The 23,271-nt window shown below is 36.9% G+C and overlaps 1 protein-coding gene across 2 annotated transcripts in view; it reads right to left on the reverse strand.

Annotated features, from left to right (window-relative positions):
* FRS2 (fibroblast growth factor receptor substrate 2) overlaps positions 1-22,548 on the reverse strand; it is a 104,959-nt gene extending 82,411 nt beyond the window's left edge. For both annotated transcript variants that reach the window (XM_032493787.1, XM_032493785.1), the window contains exon 1: positions 22,386-22,548. The gene's annotated coding sequence lies outside the window, so the exon portion shown is untranslated. The remainder of the gene's footprint in view (positions 1-22,385) is intronic.
* Positions 22,549-23,271: the final 723 nt, after the last annotated feature.

Genomic DNA, 23,271 nt, shown 5'->3' on the forward strand with positions numbered 1-23,271 from the left:
TAACAAGAACTTCACAGCTGAGGCCAGTCTTGGTTCATATCCTGGTGTATGACAGAGACAAAAATTCTGCATGACAACTATTCCTCAAAATTATTGCCTTTCCCTTACTCTTTAAAGAAACAGTAATTTTGTGTGTGTGTGTGTGTGTGTGTGTGTGTGTGTGTGTGTGTGTTTGGTATGTATTTGCTATTTGGCAGCCTAATTCATGTTTATGCCTGGATCTACAAATTTCACTTATTGAATTATTATTATTGAATTAACTAGTTCTGCTAAGTATCAATCATAAGAATAAAAATATGACCAAAAGAATGTTCTAATAGTTACTTATTTGAAAGCCAGGAATGTAATTTCCCTCATCATTGTCATATGTCTGCTCCACATGTTCATTTACTCATTTACATTCCAGATAAAACTTACTAACACACAAGAAGATATTTTATCAGTTCGTACATGCTCATCAAACAGGAATAGGCTAAATCCAGATATGTAAGAATCACCAAAACACAAAAACTTCTTGGTGCATGTTAACAGACAGTATCACATGTTGATACGTAAGTTCTCACAAACCTCTCCTTGAATTTTCATCAGCATCACACATAGTTTTAGGAAAATCCCACTTTCCAAAGACTTCCAGGACATCATCATTCTCTTAAGCTGCCTCTATTTCCATAACAGCTCTTCTTCCCCTTCCCAAATCATGGGATGTATACCTACTTCAGGTGGCAAAAAATAGTAATAAATCATGTCATGAGAAAGTTACTGGTTTGTCAAGCCCTCAGATGTTCTATGTACAATGTCTTAATGGGTTTGTTTTGGGGGGATGTTGGGGGGTTTTGTTTGTTTCCTTGGCTTTTTATTTAAACAGAGTAGACTAGGCCCAGAGGATTTAACTAAAATTTAATATCATTATTTTGTTGTCATTATTTTAATTTTTCCATTACCAACTATTTCAAGCACGTGATATTAGTTTGCCATTTACAGAACCAATATGGAATTTCCCTTTTCAAGTAAGAGTCATTTAAAGAAAGATATTACGGAAATAAATGCATTTTGGAGTGGTCCTCAAAAAACTGATGCTGCTGACCAGAACAGTGGCTATTTCTAAACTCAATTCTTTCTCCACATGTTCTTACTTCGGTGATGACCCCAAATGCTCAGCTAAGCTCTGGATTTCAACTTAGGATACTGTACCATCACATCTAATTCAATGTCTCCAAATGAAATCCGTTCTCTTCTGGATCACCCCACCACTTCCAACCTCACCATCAAAAGCTAGCCAAATTCTCCTTTACACTATCCACACAATCTCAAAACTTAGGGGTTATCTTTGACTCATCCCTCTCTAATCACTGAATTCCAGCAGTTATCATTTCAGTCATTCCACAATTCATTCATTCTACAAACACCTGTTGGGTTCCTGCTGCATATGAACAAAATCATGTCATTTTAGAAAGTCATCTCTTTTACAACTTCATCATCTATAAGAGACATGTAGTCTTGTGGACTCTCAACATTTGAAAGTAGGGGGAGGAGGACGTGAAATGGGACAGACCTGAAAAGGAATGCCAAAGAATATTAAGAGTGGTTATATTTCTAAGTGGTAGAAGTAAAGATAAGTATGACTTTCTTCACATTTTTCTGTACTTTATTTTCTATATTTTTTAATCAAAAAATAAACTCAAAAAAAGTTCCAATTCATTTCTTCATTCCTACTCAAGCATCCTATTTCAGACTCTCATTATATCCTCCCTCCTAGCCTCTAAACTGACCTTTGTGAAGGTCACTGCCCAATACATTATACATATAGTTGTCAGAATAATATTCCTAAAAAGTTACCTTTACTAAATTACTCTTCTATTCAATGAGCTTTAAAGGCTCTCTATTGCCTATAACAAGAGCTGCCTACTCTACCAGCTTTTTAGGGATTTCTATAATCTAGCTCCAATCCTACCAAAATAAAAAGAAAGAAAAAATAGTTCTATCATGGGTTAAATAGTGATGTTTTATCAGAAAGTTAAATGTAAGTTAAAACTTACTACTTGAGACTCTGAATCTAGCATACTATTAATAATTCTGTTAGGCACTGTTTCTCAGCACTCCTGAAATTCAGATTATTACATCATTTTTGAAAGACTCCATTCTGGAGAACTATACAAACTACCTGGATTATGTTTAGCATGCCAGCTACAGTCCACTTAATCAAAAGGTATTAATAGATATATCCATACAATAAGAATATATTTATATTAAAGCAGAGGCATGAGAAAATAATTAATGCAATTTCTAATGGTATAAAATCAATGCCAGCAGCTAAGTGCTAGACCACCAGGCACAAAGTTAATTAGGCTGAGTATATTCAATGTATAAGTTTTCTGCTTCAAGTTTTCATTAGTTTGAAGCAACTGGTTTCTTTGTTCTGTAACGTATCACCTAAAGGTTCTAAGCTCCGTACTATTTAGAAGGTATTTACTTAGCACTTACAAATGCCATTTCTTATTAGTCGCTTTTGCGCCAGAGTGTATGTTCTGGGATGAGAGAGACAAATTAGACAAAAAGCTCCTGCTCATCCCTGCTCTTCAGCTCCCAAAGAACAGCTAAATGCCTGGGGGGATTTAGTCCTCATACTGTTAACAGAAAACACTGAATCAAAACCTAGAAGCAACAGGCTGGTGTGGGAGAACTTCCTCAGCTGTCACGAGGATTAATTTTGTGTCCCAGGTGCCTCCTTTCTTTACCCTACTCCTGGCCTGGGATTAAGCTAGGGACACTGCTAAACATCCTACAATGCACAGGATAGTCCCCTACAACCAAGAATAACCTGGTCCAAAATGTCAACAGTGCTAAAGTCAAGAAACCCTGGTATAAAAGGAAGAATACTAAGTTAGAATCCTACCTCTACAACTCATTATCTAAATGACCTTCAGCAAATTATCTAACTTCTCTAAGACAGTTTCCTCATGTACAAAATGGATATCATGCTTATGTTTAAGAATTTAGGAGGATAAATTGATACAGAAACCTTTAGACACTTTACAAATGTTAGTTTCCATTCTTCAGAGTGAATACAAATACCCTCCCTATCAGAGGTAGAGCTCTGGACCTCTCAAAAGATGATGTCAAAATACGAATGACATATGGTACTATAACTGACTTGTTTTCTGAATCTCCCGTCAAATACTAAGCAACTTAAAGGAAGAGTCCTTACCGTATTGGACTCGGTATACTCAGCCTCTAGAATAAGCATTGGGTAAACATTTGTCAAATGGTCAATGGGCAAACAAGTATCTAAGTACCTACCCACCATAACAAAACAGTCATCCCATTGCACTGTGAAGAATTACTACAGAATGTAAGAAATTTAATTCTTGTCCCTAAGAAATTTTAAAATAAGAGATACTTAATAACAAAATAAAATATACAGAGAGATTTAACACACAGTAGGCACTCAAAAAAGCTCATGAGTAAAACTCATATAAAGAGCTGAGGCTACAAACGAATCCTAGTGGGATACACCAAAAAAGCCAGAATTAAATAGATGCAATCAGGGAAAGTCTATTTTTAATTAGCATAATCCTTCAGAGTACATGCTGCTAATATCTTTCGAAGGCAATGAAATAGCACAACTAAAGAACAAACATCAAAATGACAAGTGCCATCATTTGTCATTTCAGCAATGCTCAGCTAAATTTCATAATCCCAGTACGGTAGCATATTTTAACAGGTTCAAAGGCCATTTTAAGCAAAATTTTAAACCATATTAGATTTTAATGAAGCTTATCAAATTTCAGACACCCACAATCCATCTTAATTTATCTTATATGGTCTGAGACAGAATAAGACCAAAAAGGCTGATGCCCAAATGTCTGAATATATTGCTGAAAAGGCTGAGCTCAAGCATACCCAAAGTGTGTTAGAAGCAACTTTTAAAATGCACAAATGTAACAATTATTTTTAAACCAACAATTTTAGAAAAATAGCAGTTCCTATCTAAAGCTTATATAAATATAAGACACTGGGTTTGCAAATGTCAGCAGAGTCTTAAGATCCCTTTCTAAAGTAATAGTCTCCTGTTTTGCTTGGTATCTTAATTTGCCTTTAGTTTCAAAACTAAGCTTGCCAACATGATTCCTCTCAAAACCTCAGGAATTCCATTACTAGTTTTAACCTAAATTAAAGGAAAATAGACCCATTCAACCCATGGCAGAAGTATGCACAAAGTGTTTGTTGATGCTCATAAATAGACTGAGAAATTTAGACATGTCTGAAGGACAACGGCTGTATAGTCAACTCCAGCTTGCTCCACCATGGAACCGGAGAGAAGAGAATTACTGCTACCACTTCAAGTGAGACCAGCACAGATACCAACTTTAAACCAACTGAGATATAACAGACAGAACATTCTCTTTAAATCAGACCCTTTGTGTATGTTTTCACTCGAGGGAAGAATGGTTATAGAGTACCCTTAAAAAAAACATACATGGAGCCAAGAGGTTATTGGCCTCTCCCCCACAAACAATGCTTAAGGTGCCCTCAACACCTCCCACCCACTTGCTCCCAAAAAAAAAAGAATAAACTATAAATACTTGATATACAAATGGTTCTCTGTCTTATCATGGAAATCTCTTTCATTCTATTTCCCTATTCTCAGACTATATAAATCTTCCTGACAATCACAGGCATTTTCATTCTGCATCCCTCTCCATCATCTCCGTCAAGCTGTAATTCATCTTAACTCACTTGAATCCCAGGAATCAGGATCCCCTGAAAGGGGCTAGTAAAAGAGGAACATACTTAAGGGAAAGGGAAAGAAAATCTCATCTTCCCCACTTTCCAGCTCTCTCACTTACCCTATCCAAGAACTGCAGAGTAGCAGCAAATGGGAGGAATAAAGCAGCTTAAGTTCATATTGCTATTTCTCACTCTTTACCCCTAACTCATCCACTGCTCCCTCTAGACATTTTGTTCCCCAAGCATCACCCTATTAACCCCACTCCCCCGTCCCAGGTAATGTAAGTCACAACCAAGGGCCTAGATTTTTTTAGACCAGTTCCCTAATATAGGAATGCAGCAGGATGAATGAGTTTCCACCAGTTATAAAGGGTGACTCAAATACACTGTGATATAATGGGTTACAACACTTTTTTATTGCCTGACCTATATAGTTAAATACCATTTTTATATGACTTATTGGAAAAACAAGCTCCTAATTCCAAATTCCTTTTTCTAACTCCTCATTTCCTCCACCCTCATCCTCTAGCCAAAATCTTTTTTAAACAATTCATTTAACAAAATAGAGGCTATCTACATAAAAGGGTAAAATTACAGTGACTGCTAGTAATTAAAAAATACATTTTTTAACATTTTTTATCGATTTATAATCATTTTACAATGTTGTGTCAAAAAAATACATTTTTGACAAAGTAAACAAGTTAGTGCTAGTAGCTTGTGCAACATGAGTGAACCATGCTTAACAACCACATAATTAATAAAAAGGAAGACAATAAACCTGGTTATAAACAGAATATTACCAACTAGTGATCACAGTTTTGTAATATGCTTTTTGCAAAAGTAATATTCTAACTTTAGAAATGAATACACCAAGAACAATAATTTGGCACTATCAAAATTTTTAATGCATGTATCTATTGGCATGGAAATTCCGTGTCTAAAATGTAAAGCACTGACAGATTTGCACAGACGTTTATATGTATACAATACCCACTGCTGCGTTATTTATAAATGCAAAAGATAAGAAACAAGCTAAATATCAACCAAAAAGAGAATGTACAGTATATTCAATACAATGAATACTATGCAGCCAAGAGTGGATATGGTTGTAAACATAGGAAGAAACTTGCTACAAACAGCAGTTGCCTCAGGGGAGGGGACCTAGTAGACAGGGAGGTGGAAAGAGAGTCCTGTTTTCACAACAAACCCTTTTGCTCCTTTACATTTTGGATCATGTACACATACTATCTTTTTATTAAAAATGAGTAAGTTAAAATTTTGTTAAAGAATGTAGACAATTCTCTCTGATGCATAAGTAGTTCCACTTTCCTCACCTGTAGGCAATGTTAATTGGGACTGAGAATCTGAGCTACTAGAGGTTATCAATAACCTATATGCCACAGTAGAGGATTCATTTCCTCTTTAGTGAGAAGAGGTACAACTATGACAACTCTGCATTAATCAAAGCAAAGTCTAATAGGTGAAGAAACAGGTGAAGAATTTATCTTACCCAAAGCAACCTTTATTATCGAAATAAAATTGGTGCAATGTAATTTTGTCAGCACTCTAAAAACCATGCTTCACCAAAAGAAAAAAACAATCTGGCTGGAATTTCTGGTTAGAGTCTAGATCTCAAATGGCTACATGCACCAGAAATATTTTGTAAAGAAACTGGTAAGTGTCAAAACCATTAGAATTCAAAAGACAGTTAAAAAACAAGGGGAAGGGGAGGACAAAGTCGTGGGCAATGTTTCAAATGCCAAAAAAACTTTTAAGATACCATTTTTCTAATAGAATTTTTCTCTTTATCTCTTAAATTACAAGTAAGATTGAAAAAGCAGTCTCTTAATAATTAAAACTCAAGAAACTGAAAGAAGCAATTCAAACTATTTCAAGCTTATTTTTAAATGTTACTATTTAAGTTTTGCCACTAGATAAAGAGAACAATTAATATAACAGCAACTAATACTAATCTGGTTCCCTCTTTCTCTGCTTCAACTTTATTACAACCTGACTGCTAGATTAAAAAAAATACAGAAAAATAGAAAATAAAAATCTTGAAAGAGGGTACATAACAGTTACATTTAGGAATAAGATCATATTTACTTTGTTAAAAAAATCATTTTGGGGGTCTCCTGTTAACAACACTATGACATTATGACTTTGCCATCTAAACACACAGCTATATCACTATGTACAATTTAAATTTTACAGATGTACTGACTTGCTGAAAAAAAAAAAATTAAACTATGTAGCCCAAAGGTTTGTTCTCATAACCAATTACAGTCCTCTGAAGTCTAGGACATACCTCAGTAAATGAAGAATGCTAGCTGGCATATCAAAAAATCAGTATATTCCTTTGCCAGATTCAAACATATTAACTAATAAGAAAGGAAGAAAGGAAGGAAAGAAAGGGAAAGAGAAAGAAAGAAAGAGAAAGAAAGAAAGAAGAAAGAAAGAAAAAAAGAAGAAAGAAAGAAAAGAAAGAAAGAAAGAAGGAAGGAAGGAAGGGAAGGAAGAAGGAAGGAGGAAGGAAGGAAAGAAGAAAGAAAGAAGAAGAAAGAAAGAAAGAAATAAGAAGAAAGAAAGAAAGAAAGAAAAAGAAAAAGAAAGGAAGGAAGGAAGGAAGAAAAGAAAAGAAAGGAAGGAAGGAAGGAAAGAAACAAAGGAGGGAGGGAAAAAAGAAAGAGAGATCATGAAATAGTCATCCTCTAGAAAGCAGGAGGTAAAAAGTGTCTCAGAAATTAATATGTGAAATTTACATATCTTGACATTTACAACAAAAATGGACAAGAATGTTATCAACGGAAAAATTCTATTCTACATTATTTTATATATACCAGTAAACTATTTACTGTGGCTTAAGAGTGTCCAAGGTACTGGATAAACTCAACTGAAGAGGACTGCTAATAATATTAATCATAATCATACCAAAGTTAGGAACTAGTAACTACACAAATGAACATTTAAATTGTTATCAATGGATTTCAGTCCTAAGGTAGAGCTAAGAGTTCCTTAAGCCATTTTCACGATTTAAATAGCTTAAAAGCCACATATACTGCCTGAAATACAGCTTTTTTATACTAACTAAAATAACTAAATTTCTTTTTGGAGGACTGGAATTAAAACTCAACGTGGTAACAATTATCTTACAGTGATCAAAAGCTCCAGCTATAGTTACAGTCTTCAGTAATAAAAATAGAAAATCTAATGAATTATTATGTAACAAATGTATTTTATTTTGTGGAAAAACTTTTTTTGGATTCTAGCATTTGAAAATTAATGGAAATAAAGTAGTTTTTTAAAGAAATGTTCTAGAAAAGCAAAATGCAAATTAAAAATATATACCACAATCTAAATACTCACAAAATGTCACATTTATCTGGAAAAGGTTTGTGCGTGCTGGGTAAGGACAGAAAGACACTAATGAATTACTATACACATATATATGTACGTATATATGTCCTTTTCTCTAAATCCTAATCACTCAATTGATGCTTCATGACATAATAAGAAATGACACAGATAAAGATGACTGATCAGATCCCAAACTAAGAAGGAAACTTAACAGAAGGAAGAGCAAAGTTTCTATCTGTGTTCTCCATTTTCACCCTTTACATTCTTGGATTACTTCATAACTACCTCGGAAGCTACAACACTGCAAGATCTTAGTCATAGTCCTCACATGTACACAGCCAATATAAAACAAAAACAGATGCTTATGTTATGAGCCTAATTTTCACATTAGAATGCACCCTCATTTTTTACACAGTACATAAGAAAGACTAAGGAGCAAAATGAATGGAGGGCCCAAGATGTGGGATGATAACTGTAAAAACACTACATGACCTGAAGGCCACTCGAGTATTTAATGACTGGGTAAACAGGACGACCTGAAAGGCATCCAACACCTGCACAGGAGGTAAGACAACACGCTGGTCTTGAACCTGACACAGCTCTGGATACAAATCCTAGGGCTCCACCACTTTAACCTGCCTGACCTTGGGAATCTGACTGAACTAACTTGGAAGCCTCACTGTTCTCCTCTATAAAATGGAAATTTGGATAATTCAGTAGAAACTCATTTAATAGACCTCTACTTTATCAACTTACAGAAATAAAAGGCTTCAGTCCCTCCATACGTCACTCCCTGATGCCCATCACAGGCTGACCACTTGCACCCGGCAGTCCTCTAAGCGGACCACGTTCTTAACGTGTGCTCACCCTTCTACTCTCACCCAGTGAGCCAGACGCTTAACAGGAGCCAGCGGATTGTTCCCAAATCCATCTATGCCAACTGTACTTGTTACTGCAGTTATGTAATTTAAGATTACGTAAACGGATGAATTATGAGTGAAAGGGGTTGTTTCCCTGAAAATTATGTCGAAAAGTTCAAAAAAATTCAAAGGCTAATTATTTTTTAAAGTTGTTACAGAGTTAGGTGTATGTAAAACAGCTTAAAAAGAATAGAGGGTAAGCATAAAACTGTAGAAATTTTTATATAATACATTAAAAGTGGCTTTAAATTCTCTGTTCTACTAGAAAGGGATACAACTAGGATATTTAACAGACAAGTTGGATCCTTATGGATGTAGATCATGCTAAAAAAAAAAAAAAATCCAGAACTCTAATGAAAGGACCCATCCATAAAAAATATCTTCACCTTATGGGGGGGGTGCAATTTCCTTGTTACTGTTATTTCTGTATTCGGGTGCATTATACATACTCCATACATGATGAGCCACAGAAGTTCCCTGGTGGCCATCAAAAAGGCAGAGACGTCTGATACTCCTAAGAGCCCCTAAGAGCAGCAGGAGACTGCAGGTTCCAGGGTGACACTGAACTGCAGGGATAACATTATGGTAATGCCTTGACACATCAGCGTGAGCTTACAGCTGACACAACTGACAAGGAAGAAGGAAAAGGGAATGAGGTGCTGGTGCGGTGCTAGTGGAGGAGCAGCTGCTCTCTGAAGAGGGAACAAAGAAAAGGTCAAAGCTCCAGGCTGCGGAGGAGATAATGGCAGAGACTGGAGAGGCAAAGCAGAAACCGGCAACCATGCTGTGGGTAACAAACCTATAAACTGAAGAGGTTCCAGGTGAGGTCAAGAGAAGGGTCTGGTGATTCCACCTCCTGCTCAGAACTGTTGAACACTGACATAGATATTAAAATGCTTTACCAAATTATTTAAAAGCAAAATCACATTTTAAAAAGTTCATGTCATTTTGACATTACAATCAATTTTATTCTTCATGGGAAAACTGTTACATAAAGAAATGCACTCTAAAATTAGAAAAATGAAGTACTCTTTTCACCTATTAAGTTGGGGGTGGAAAGTAACACTAATATTCAATCTAACAAAGATACAGTTAAACAGTCATACCATCTACCATCCTTTTGAAAAACAATTTGACCTCTACACTAATACACTAAAACAATTAATCTCCACACTAATAAACCCTCATATCCTTTGGCTCAGTATACATCTGGGGAATCTGCTATAAGGAAATAACTAAAAATATGAAGAAAAATGTATGTTTTTAGGTATTTTTTGCAACCTTTCTTATAATAGCAAAAATTAAGTACGATGGTCACAGAAAATATTAATATAATGTTAAGTTTAAAAAGCAAACGAGATTGAGCATACACTATAAATATGATATAAAACATCACATGAAAAGAGCTTTAAAAAAAAAACCCAAATGATGACTGTACTGGAGTGGTAGATTCACAATCTGTTTTTTCTATTATCTACCCACTCTGAAACGTTACTTTATGTTTAGAATTAAAACAAATTATATTTTAAAAACATGCGCCTCAAGGGACACACTATAATTTCTTTCATGTAAATCTCAAAGTGACAAAACTAGTAGTGGAGGGACGGGTTATAAACATAAAGAGGCAGCGCTAAGGAGTTCTGTGGGGATGGTACAGTTCTGTATCTTGAATGTGGTGGTGGTTACAAAAACTGTGTATGGGATAAAACTGCACAGAACTACATACAGACACACAGAAATGTAGGTGAAGTCTGGATACGGTCTGTAGTCTGGTTAACAGTAATGTACCAATGTCAATTTCCTGGCTTCCCCATTGTATGACAGTTATATGAGATGTCACCACTGGGGAAACTGAGTGAATAGTACATAGGGCCCTATTGTTTTTGCAACTTCCTATGAGTCTGTAAGTCAAAATAAAAGTTAAAAAAAAAATCCATGCACTTGCATGTATAATAATAAGCTTTTCTGACAGGGTGGGAGACAAGGGAATGTAAAAGAGCCATGTAACATATAACTTCCAAGACACTGCTCCTAGTAACTATTCACAAAACCCCATAGGAGGCAAATGGCAGGCTTTATATGGAATGTAATTTAACTTAGGTCAGGTTTTAATAAAAGGCTTCAGTTTAAATTAAAGCTATCAGTCAGTTTTCAGAATATGCTTAACTGAACAGTTTTCAGACATAACCCATCAAGTAAGAGTCCTCAAAATTTTCTTCCTTGCCAGAAAAGTTTCAGCAGATATAATAAGATTTTCTTACTTACGTTCAATTTAAATATATGAATGACTAATACAGACAAAGGATGTAATAGTTCATCGCCTCTGGACTGTGCTCCATGACAGCAACCACATCTGCCTTAATTCACCATTTTAACCTCAATACCTAGCACGGTTTTTGATACCTAGTAGGCGCCCCATAACTATATACTGATTCCATTTCAAGGGCTGAATTCACGTTCTAGCCAAGGTTCTATGCCCAAGTCCCTCCAGCTTTTATCAAGAATGGGATGCAGAAGGAAGGAGGGAAGAGGAAGAAAAGGTGAATCTGAATAGGGCCCAGCTTCTGCCAATTCACCACATCAAACATTCTAGCATCAATGCAAAAGGTGCCTTAGGAAAACTTTAAATCATTTCCTCTGATCACTCGAATCTTAAAGACTTGTTTAAAAGTCAGAAAAAGAACTGAACTGGTACCAGAAAATCTGCCTCACTAATCTTTATCACCCAATGCCTTTAAGAAATCCAAATTTTCTTTGCTATCTGCAAATCCATCAACTATTTAATCTGAAAAATCTTGGCTAGAGTTATGCGAAGCATCAAAAAAAAAAAACCTTCCACACAAGTTTTAAGCTCTAAGCAATTATATATATTATATACCTATATGTACTTACATATTATATATCTATATTTATATATAAAATGTGAATAAGTAATACAATTACACTAGAACAACTACCATGAAAGAGCCTTAAGTCAGATAGCAACTCATGTCTATATATTATTTATTCAGTCCAAGGTACGGACAACACAGTGAACAAGACATAGACCAGGCTCTAAGTTAACAGTCTTTCTAGCAACTTAAAAGGCAGCTGTATCTAGTGAAAAAGAATCTTAAGAAAACCAGGGTTTGAATTCCAATGCTACCTCTTATTAGCTAGCTATGTTTCTGCATCTTACTTTTCAGAACTATAAAAGCGGTACTATTGTTATATTAAAATTAAGTCATAAAACACTGGCACACACTCCTCAGAGATACTGCAGGTTCAGTTCCAGACCACCACACTAAAGTGAGTTTTGAAATAAAGCAAGGCACACAAATTTTTTGGCTTCCCAGCGCATATAAAAGTTATGTTTACACTATACGATAGTCTGTTAAGTGTGCAACAGCATATACGATGGCTAAAAAAATACATACCTTAATTTAGAAATATTTTATTGCTAAAAAATGCTTACCATCATTTGAGCCTTCAGCACATCATTAATAACATCAAAGATCACTGACTACAGATCACCATAAGAAATATAATAATAAAGAAGTGTGAAATATTGTGAGAATTACCAAAATGTAACAGAAATATGAAGTGAACAAATGCTATTGGAAAAATTATGCCAATAGACTTGCTTGACACAGGGTTGCCACAAGCCTTTGATTTGTGGAAAAAAAAATACAATAGAGCAAAGTGCAATAAAAGCAAATTTTTTAACCAAAAAAAGCAATAAAATGAGGTACATCTGTATAAAAATGCTTGGCAACCTAGAAAGCACTGCACATATGAAAGGTATATTATTACTGTACTTAGCTTTTCATTTTGAAGAAATAAACGCCAGGACCTCCCTACAGATTGTTTATTAATTGTAAGGGGAAAAACCGTTAACTATACAGTGAATAAACCAGACAACACCCCAACCAAAATTAAAACCGCTGATGAGGGGCATATGGACATTATGTATATCCAATTATGATATCCTGAGAGGAACACATCACTTTTGTAGCAGTCTGACTTAAGACAGATAAATAACCTGAATTAAGTCATGAGGCAAATCAGATCAAATGAGACAAATTCAAACTGAAAAGCTTTCTATAAAATAACTTACTTGTAATAAATACAAACAAAACAAATAAAAAAATGTACCTGTGTTTTTTAACTGCATAAAAGACAAAAAGAGAGGCTAAGGAATTCTTCCAATTTAAAGAAGACTAAAGGAAAATGGCAACCAAATGAAAGACATGATCAAATTGACAGAATTCGAATATAAAGTGAATGTAAATTAAAGTAATTGTCAATGTTAAACTTCTGGAATTTGATAACAGTACTGTGATTGCATAAGAGAATATTCTTATTCTTAGGAAATACACCCTGAGGTATTAAGAATTAAAAAGGCATGTAACATATTCTCCAGTGGTTCACAAAAATAAATAATACTGTGTATGTATGCCATAAGACAAATATGGCAAAATGTTAAAAACTGGTGAATACGGGTAAAGGGTATACAGGAGTCTACTACCATTCTTGCAACTTTTAAGTTTGAAATTATTTCAAAATAAAAAGTTTGAGAAAACAGGATACTAATCTCAGGGGGTTACTGATATGCTCTAAGCTATATACTATTAAGAATCACTCTGCAAAACTAATATAGAGAAAGTTCTAAAGAATTTCAGTCAAATAAATTATAAAACAAATTAAGAAAGCACAGCATCATGAGCAAGAGCCAACGAAACAAGCAATCATATCTGCAAAGACTTCAGATACTGGAATTATTAGACACAAAATATAAAATAAATATGTAATAAGTTTTTAAGAAATAAAAGTTATCTTGAGAATGCAACTAAAAAAGGAATAACTATAAAAAAAAGGATCGACAGTCTTAAGAAAGAATTGAATGGTATTTCTAGAAATGAAAATATAGTAAATAAAATTTTTAAAAATTCAATAAACATGCTACAACATGGATGAACCTTGAAGACATTATGCTGAATGAAATAAGCCAGACAAAAGGACAAATATTGTATGATCCACTTATATGAGGCACCTAGAATAGTTAAATTCATAGAGATAGAAAGTAAGATAGTTGTTGCCAGGGACTGGGTAAGGGGGGGACTAGGGATTTACTGTTTAATGGGTACAGATTTCATGAAGTTTATGACGATGAAAATAGTCCTGGAGATGGATAGTGGTGACAGTTGCACCATGTGCATATACTTAATATCACTGAACTATACACTTTAAAATGGTTAAAAGGGTTAATTCTATTTTATGTGGTACATTTTACCACAATAAAGAAATGGATATAACAGTTAAACTGAAAAAAAATTTCAATAAACTAGGTGAACACAGATGAAACGAAAATTAGCTAACTGGAAGAAGACACTAATTTTCCAGAACACAATACAGAAAGATAATGAAATGGAAAATACAAAAGGTTAAGAGACAAGGAAGGTAGAGAAAAAAGATCTAACATTCAAATACAATTTACAGATCGAAAATATGGAAGATAAACTCTGAGGAGAAAATGGCCCAAAGTTCTCCAAAATTGTTGAAAGACACCAATCTTCAGATTCCAAAGCTTAGTGGATGCCAAGCATGAGAAATAAAAAGAAACCATCTTCTAGACATATCAAAATCAAAGTGCTGGATGCCAAAGACAAAGAAAAGATTCTAGAACTACCTATAATGAAACAACAGATACAGCAGTCCCTCAGCTATCCGAGGGGGAAATCGTTCTAATCCCCCAGAGAATACCCTCTTATGCTCAAATTCCTTACATAAATTGGTGTAGTATTTGCATATAACCTAGGCACATCCTTGTGTATACTCTAGATTATTTGTAATACCTAACATAATGTAAATCCTAAGTAAAAAGTTGCCAACATGCAACTAATTCAAGTTTTGCTTTTTTGGAATTTTTCCCCGGAGTATTTCAATCCATAGGTGGTTGAATCCAAGGATGCAGAACCTGTAGATAAGAGGGCCAACCTCATCTATAATGGAACAATTACATGAATTACCAACTTTTTAAGAGCAGTAAAAGACAGAAGAGAATGAATTAAGATCTATAATAAAGAAAAAAAAAAAAACTTGCTAGCCTAGAATGCACACTCAAAAAAGCCACCTTCAGGAATAAGACTAAGGTACTTTCCAACAACAGACCCTCTAAAGGATATTCAGGAAGAGAAAAAAATGAACTCACAGCCCAGAGAGAAGGTCTGAGATGCAAATGGAAATGAGCAAAGACATTTGTAAATACAAAGGCAAATCAAAGCAAGAGTGTTTAAAACAACAGTATCTAATTTGTTGGGGGTCAGGGAGAACTAAAATAAAGGAAAACATATAGAGTTTAACTTCCAAATGTGAAGAGAGATGAAAATGGATTTTTAAAAATATTTTCACTAAAAATAAAAGGAAAAACAAGGGAATGATTAACAAAATTCAGACGGTAGTTACGCAGGAAGCATGTCTGAGAACACAAGTGGTGAGGAGTGCGAAGGGGCTTCAGAGAGGCAGCGTTCTATTGTTTAAGCCAGTTAGTGGCATCTCGTATTTCATTTTATAATTATTTAAGTTGTATGTTTATTATACTACATGCTTTTGTAATAGAAGTAAATTTTTAAAATCAACATAAGAAAAAACCCAAAAGACTAGTGATCACTCCCTAAAACTCTACAATACTTCACAAAACTTGGTATTTAAAATTGAAACAAGACTCATTATTTCATAAAACTACTCGCTGGGTCCCTGCCTAATCTTTCAAGACTCCTAACCTCTCTTCTCCCTCTTGTCTTCCTAACCCTACAGTAGCCACAAGTGGCTATTCACACTTAAACAAATTAAAATTAAATAAAATTAAAAATTCAGTTCCTCTCTAACACTAGACACATTTAAGTGTTCAGTAGCCATGAGGGCCACTATATTAAATATTACAGATATAGATCATTTCAATCATTGCAGCAGGTTCTATATTTTTATAACACCAGAAACATTGATAACTGAATCATTTTAATTATAAAAGTAAGAACATCTTAAAACTTATTAAATCTCCTCTCAAACTCACTTTATTTCTATGAAACTACAGTTCCTTAGTAGTATTTCAAATAGTTTGCTGTTAAGAAATATATAGAAAGTGTCAGGAACTCTTTGCCATCCCCTATGTCCCACCAAAACCATCAGAACACAGGATTTTTTTTTTTTTAATAAGCCAAACTTAAATACTTAAGCACAGTGCTACTAAACTGTAATACGAGCCATGTCATAAGGACACGAAAATCCACAGGATGAACATATGCCCCTTCTTGGGGCACCAATTTTAGTTGGCAGTACTTTAAACACTGTCTACATATATATGAAATAGCAAAATGTAAAATCATATGAATTTTTAAAAACAAAACCCTATAGGCACCGTGAAATCTAATTATAGCAGGACACTCGGCTGCATCTCTAGACTTCTGAGCATACCATTCATTTCTACCATTAGGAGTACTCTGGAGGAAACATTCAAGCACTGTTAAAATAAATGAATTCTGTATGATTTTTTTAAGTACCAGAAATAAAACTCTATAAAACAGTAACATTCTTAATATCTAAAGCAGCAAACCTCCAGTTTTTCTTTAAAGGACAGGTGGCCTAAGCTATTTCAACTTAACCTGAACATTCTGCTTTACGCAATCTAACACAAATTAAGTCTTTCTATAGCACTCTCAATTTTTTCAATTATCTAACCAAAAACACTCAAAGGAAACAAACGTTAAGCCTTAATTTAAGTCACTTAGGTGACGTTTGCACCATGAAGTTTTCCCCCAGCTTTAAGAGAACCAGGGAGTCAGCTTCTCATCTAGACAACAGAATGCAATTTCAATAAGCGCTTATGCTAATAATTGTTTTGTGTCCCCGGGAGGACTTCTGTGGCTCCACTTACATAACCTATTATGCAAAGTAGTGAACTATTCTCTTTCTCTAGAAAGCACTTTGAATACTGATATGTGCACAAGGTTTACTTGCTATATTAAATAAAAAAGCTTTTCTCGAAGCTCCAGCTTCAAGGATCCTGCAGAAGAGGTGAAAAGGAAAGCCGATTTCTACCACACGATGTCAAAGGCGAGTTATTTATCTTGTTGGCTGATCAACAGAGTAATGGCTCACAGCAGCACCCCCAGCCAGCCCCCACAGTTCGCCAGTTCCCTCCCGGGACTCTGGTTGAGAAACAGAGCTTTAAACAAATAATTTGGAGCAATTTGTTTGAACTCAACTGAAAATAATCTGAACTGCTCCTTGAAATATGCTAGAAGCACTACTGTAAAACTTGACAAAATTAAATTCAGTGGCAGTGAGAATCCCAGTACAGCGCCTGCAGGGTAATCAAGGGTAGAATGTCCCCGAAACCTAACTTGAATGTGCATAAATATGCTGCATGCGTACTCTCCCCTCATCTCCTGGTTCTGTTCAAACCAAGATTTTCAGATTTCACAGAACCATAATCTTCAAAACAAAAAACTGGGGGACCAACACAGAGTTGCCAACTTTTATTCTGCCAAGGATACTTAAAAAGAAAATAACTACCGATTACCATCACTATTATCTCACTAAAAAACGAATATGCTTATACCAAAAATGATAAAAGATAATTTTAGAAAAAAATATTATCTTCTAAACTCAGTCGATGCAGCTCTGTGAAAAGCTCACTTATTCTCACTGCACTTTAGACAAGAGAAAACCTCGTGGACTGACACCACTCCACAGTCCAGCATTTGGGAATCACGAGTCTAAGCAGGTAACCTCCACTTGGAAAAAAAAAAAGCAATGGTAGGACATGCCCAAACCAAATATTAACCTATTCAATAATGAGGAAATCGAGGCTTGGAAGGGTTTAGGGACGCTCCCAAGGTCACAGACCAAGAATTCTGACACAGCTCTGTCTAATTCCAGAGTCAGAGTTCCTGACCATTATGCTAAATTTTCTCTAATATTCTTCCAGCGGTTAAAAAGATCCATCCTAATCCAGTCACCTTTGTGACCAATGACAACCGAGGAATTTCCAGGACAGCTGGAGGGAGTGAGAGGTGTACTCCCGGGCCATCACTCACACTGAAGCTAAATGGAACTCCTGACCTTTGCCTCATTAATACCAGGCTCACTGCAACTAAGCTAACCAGCCCAGACAAAGCACACACAAAACCCCTGCCTCCAACATCACTGACGCAGGTCTCTTAGGACGTTCCTAAGTGCCTGTGATAGAGTGAAAAACATATTCCTAAAAAACAAAAGGAATGTATTAACTCTCAAGAAGGAAATAAACACTTCCATGGTAACTCAATCTAAAAATCATCAACTTACCCTCAAAAAGTTACAACTCTAAGCCTCATTCTGCAAATAATTACAATCTTTTATACATTAATACACAAGTTCCCTTAATTTAAATATTAACAGAAAAACCACATGAAATTATATAAATCTATAGTTTAGTTTTCAAGTTAAAATATATACTTCTTATATATGTATCATTATATAATGAATAAAAGTATCTTATTCTATTCCTCTAGGGTAATCCAAACATTAGAGACAAAACCACTCATGTTAATCAAAAGTACTTATAAAAGAGAGTTAGAAGAAAAATATGTAATTAAACACTATTTTCTATAAAAGGCACTATTAGTAGCCAGTAGTAATAAGGGGCACAAAAAGTATCTTTGACTATTTAGAGGTTCTTGATACTGAAATCAAAATTGAAAGTCATACATATAAATAAATAGAATACTGTATCAGAAAAATTGCTTCCAAATCCTCGCATATCACTTGCCAACAAACGTCCAAAAGACCAAAACAGCTCTACAGTAACCAAAGACTGACACTCTGAACCAAATGAATATGAAATAATTCCTCCTCTCTGAAATAGAGTAATGATAGCATGGTATTCTTGGTAGCAATGGCAAGAAAGTATTGTTTTCCAATTAGATTTTCAATGATCTATTCTTTCTACTCCATCAGAATCTGCAATGTGAGGGAACAGTACACAGACTATCAAATTTTTTACCCACTGTATAAAATTATCTATTTAGTGTCTTTTCCTTCTGTTTCAAACAGATGCCATCTAAAATAAAGGGTTGTTTTTTTTCTTTCCGTCTAAATTCTCCCTTGGCCCTCTCATCCTATACAGATTTAACTAGTACATCTATTTATATTATTCTCTACACCCATGTTTAATATATGCCTAGCACTGACCTCTCTCCCTCACGAACTACAAACCCATATTTCAAAAAAACTCTGGGCATTCCCACTGTTTGGCAAGCATATAAAAAACTCACCATATTCGAAACTGATCTCATTATGCACTTTCTTGCCTATATTTCTAGTAATAGCACCACCATTGCCATCACCCGCACTTAAAATGAGTGTAATCTTCAACCTCCACTTCCTCCAAACCTCCCTCAACAATCCCTTCTCCCACCCAAACATCCCAACACCAATGCCCTTGCCCAGTATTTATATTCTATTGAAAGTCGGCTTTCTACAACAAATCATTCTACACACTACACTATGAGACCTTGGTAGCTTCTCATTACCTCCCAAATATTCCTAAATACAGTATTTAAACATGTTCTACAATGCAGCTCCAGCTTAAATTTCAAACCTCATCTCTTATTCCCAAAAATGAATCCTATATTCTAGGCAATCTGGTCCATTAACCTTCCTCTGAGTACACAGTGAACGTTCCCACCTCCACACTTGTGCTCACATCATCCCCTTTATTTGAAAAGCCTTCTTCATTCCACCTACTCCCAGTCCCTAAATGTTTGTCTTAGAAAAGCCTTTTACCCTCTGCAATGCTGAACTCAGGTTACTGGCTGATAGACAGGCAGCATGCTTTAGTGAAAACACACAGGCTTTGGCACCAGGCAGATCTGGATTCAAATTGAGCCTCAGTTACCTCTAGCTACACAGTCGGGTAAGTTACCGAACTCATTTAAAGATCAGTGTCCTCATTACTAAGAAATATGCTTAGATGTTCTTGTGAAGCTTAGAAAATATATGTAAAGCAACCAGCATAGAGCCTGGTGCTCACCAAATAAACACTAGCTTCAGAGCCACCTTTATAAGTAAGACCATACGTCCACCACTTTCCATTTTACTCGAGCTAAAAATGAACCCATTTTCCTTTCATACAACTCCAAACTTCAGGTCTAACCACTCATGTAGCAAGCATTTACATACATTTCTATATGTTATAAATTTCTATGCAAATATCTGACATCCCCTTCTAGAATTCAAATTCCTAAAGACCAAAGACTTAACATTTGTATCCTATAATGTCTACCGGTGGTTTTACGAAGCACACCACACTAACCTTCGATCAGAAAAAAATTTTAACACGCCTAAATATTTCATATGCTCTTCATGATTTCTGACACATCTCAGAAAATTATTGCTGAAACATGAAGCTGAGTTGCTGTGGCTGTATCTTTACTTGCTCCAACAGGGTTGCCTAATATAACTTTATGCCTAACTTAGCAATATCAGTTGAATTCACTAGAACAATATTAACAAAATTTACAGTGCAAATGTTCAGTATCTGTTTAACTGACCTGAACATAATTAAATTTACAATGCCTAAGGGTATCTGATTTTTCCCAGTTACCTTTTTCTGCTCTCACAATTCTTAAAATATTTCCCTTCAAAACATTAACTATCGTACCTTCAGTATGGACCCAAACCACATCTAACTTGACTCTTTTTCCAGATTCTCTCAATTCCAACATTCCAATCATATGCTCTAAACAATTAGAGCAGCTGAAATAGCTAAGAATCTACAGTTGCTATCTAAACCTGAAAGTTGGGCAACTAATCTTCCCTCCACAATGTTTTCCAGGGACTTTAAAAATCATCCACCCTTTGCCCGTTGAAGATCAACAACCCTGAAATAAATTCTCTTTTGCATAAGGGAGCTCACTAGTCACTTCAGTCTGTTTCCCCTAATTCATGATATAACCTACCCTTCCAGTGGTGGGAGGAAAAAGAATGAGATAAGCACCCAAAATAGTACAGTATAAGGCCTAACATAAGCACAAGATGAGAAGTGCAGGAGGGTGGCACTGGTTTCCCAAAGGTGATGTGTGTCTACACTGCAAAAGCAATAGTCATCTACTGATAGTCGACATTTGCAGTATCTGCATTCCCTTAAAATCATAATTCAAAAACCACTATCAAATGTGGAAAATTCTATTTCCTACAAACCTTTCAGGAGGAGTTTATTACCTAAAATCTGTTCACTAAAAATAACTACCTACATCACTTTCTCTTCTAGGAAATGCTCAATTTATCTGAAGTGAACATCTCACAATAAAAATTTTGTTTAAAAAAAACCCATAAAACAAAACACCTCTGCCCACCTATGTGAACCTCTCTGCACTGCAGCAACAGCTGTAACAGTATAAGAAACCTCTTTGGAGTCACCGAGAACAATTTTTCTTTAAAAGTTGAAGGGAAATGACAGTTCCAAATAGCAAGGTATACAGACTTCGAGAAAGGAGGTATAATAATCTCCAACCCTCTGCAATCAATTCGTGCAACAGCCACAGACTGGACTCATCAAACTGTGACTTCAGAAAGCCAGGAATTAGGAGTGCAGATTACAGAATAGGATCATTTTTTACGTCTGCAAGAAAATAAGGGAACTTACCTGAACTCCTGATTTTCCTTAGCAAGCTGTTTTTTTAAGAAGTGACTTCAACAACAGCTTGAGTAAGCACTGGAGTGAGTAAAGATCATGGGAGGCACGCTGGTGCCACAATGAGACCTACGTATCCAGAACCGGTCCCAAGCGCCGTCCAAATCGATCCTGGGCAACCCCTAGCGGGTCTGGATGGAAAGCCTTGCAAAAGATCCCCGGCATCTACACAGGCATCGCCCCGCCCTGGGACCGAGAAGACAACACCCCTGGGACCCGAGCTAATTACTGAGCCCGAGGACAGACCCATAGGTCGCGAAAGTAGGGAACTAGAGCCCAAGACAGAGTCTGGTGTCCAAATTCCCAGCCCCGGGTAGAACTCAGAAAACCAAATCCGAGAGGCAGCGCGAAGATTTGGGGGAGCAGAATTGAGGGGGTCGGGTGGACGGAGGCCCAGCCCATCCTTACTCTCAAGTCCCGACAGCAACAACAGCTCCGGGAACCCCCTCCCCGGCTCCGCCCCGCCCACCCCACGGCCCCGCCGCCCGCTCCTTCCCGCCCTGCGGGCCGGGCGAAGACCGCGGCGGTCGACAACCCCCTTCCCCGATCCCCGACAGCCCAGCCCGCAGCCCGCAGCCCGCAGCCCGGAGCGGGCAGCGGGGGCCCGGGAGCGCCAGCCCCGACGCCGCCCGCGGCCGTCGCAGTCTGCTCCCTCGACCACTCACCGTCGGCCCGGGCGCTGGGAGGGAACAGAGCGCGGGTCGGCGGGCGCGGACCCCCAGGCTCCGACCCGGGAAGGAGCCCCTCTTCGGAGCCGATCGAGCCTCAGCGGCTGTGCCTACAAGGCCTCTCTCCGGCCCGAATCCTGAAAAAGCACTTCCGGGGGAGCGGGGGAGGGAAGGATTTTGGCACCGGAACTGCTCGCGGGCTAGAGCGGCCAGGGCCTCCCGGGCGGGGTGGGGCGGGGCCTCTGCCGCCGGCGCCCGCAAACCCGCCCCCTGACCGTTGCTAACCCTTTCAGCCCCGCGCCCCTCGGTTCCCCAGGCTACGTGCGGCCGCATCCTTCACTGCTCTCCGACGTGTTCCCCTCCCGCCACCTGATTTTACGGAGGAGGAAACCGAGGCTCCGAGAGTTTTAGGTGCAAGGATCCACCCGCCTTCCAACTCTGTCCAGTATTCTTACCACTCCAATCTGCCTCCTTTAAAAATACTGAATATTAACATTTACGCTTGCTGCTTGCCACTGTATTAAGCGCTTCGAGTGCTCAACTCAGTTAATCATCCCCAAACCCCCTGAGGTTGGTGCTGTTATCTGCATCTTGCACCGGAGGAAACAGGTTAAAGATACCAAACCCAATACCATAAACGCTGACTCTTGATTTTATTTTAACTCGCGTTGTGTGTATAAATCTCACCTATCCCCAACACGAGTTTTAAGTTCTTTAAGGGCAGGAGCCAAATCATATTCCTATATTCCAATCACTTGGAATTTCAATAGAGGCCAATAGCTGGAGGACTCTGGAATCTTCCTGCCTGGGTCCTGCACTTTACTTTTTCACCCTGGCCAAGTGTCTGGTCCTCTCTAAGCCTATTTCTCACTTGCAATGTATT

The sequence above is a fragment of the Camelus ferus genome, chromosome 12, assembly GCF_009834535.1.
Source record: "Camelus ferus isolate YT-003-E chromosome 12, BCGSAC_Cfer_1.0, whole genome shotgun sequence".
In the NCBI taxonomy this organism is placed as follows: Eukaryota; Metazoa; Chordata; class Mammalia; order Artiodactyla; family Camelidae; genus Camelus; species Camelus ferus.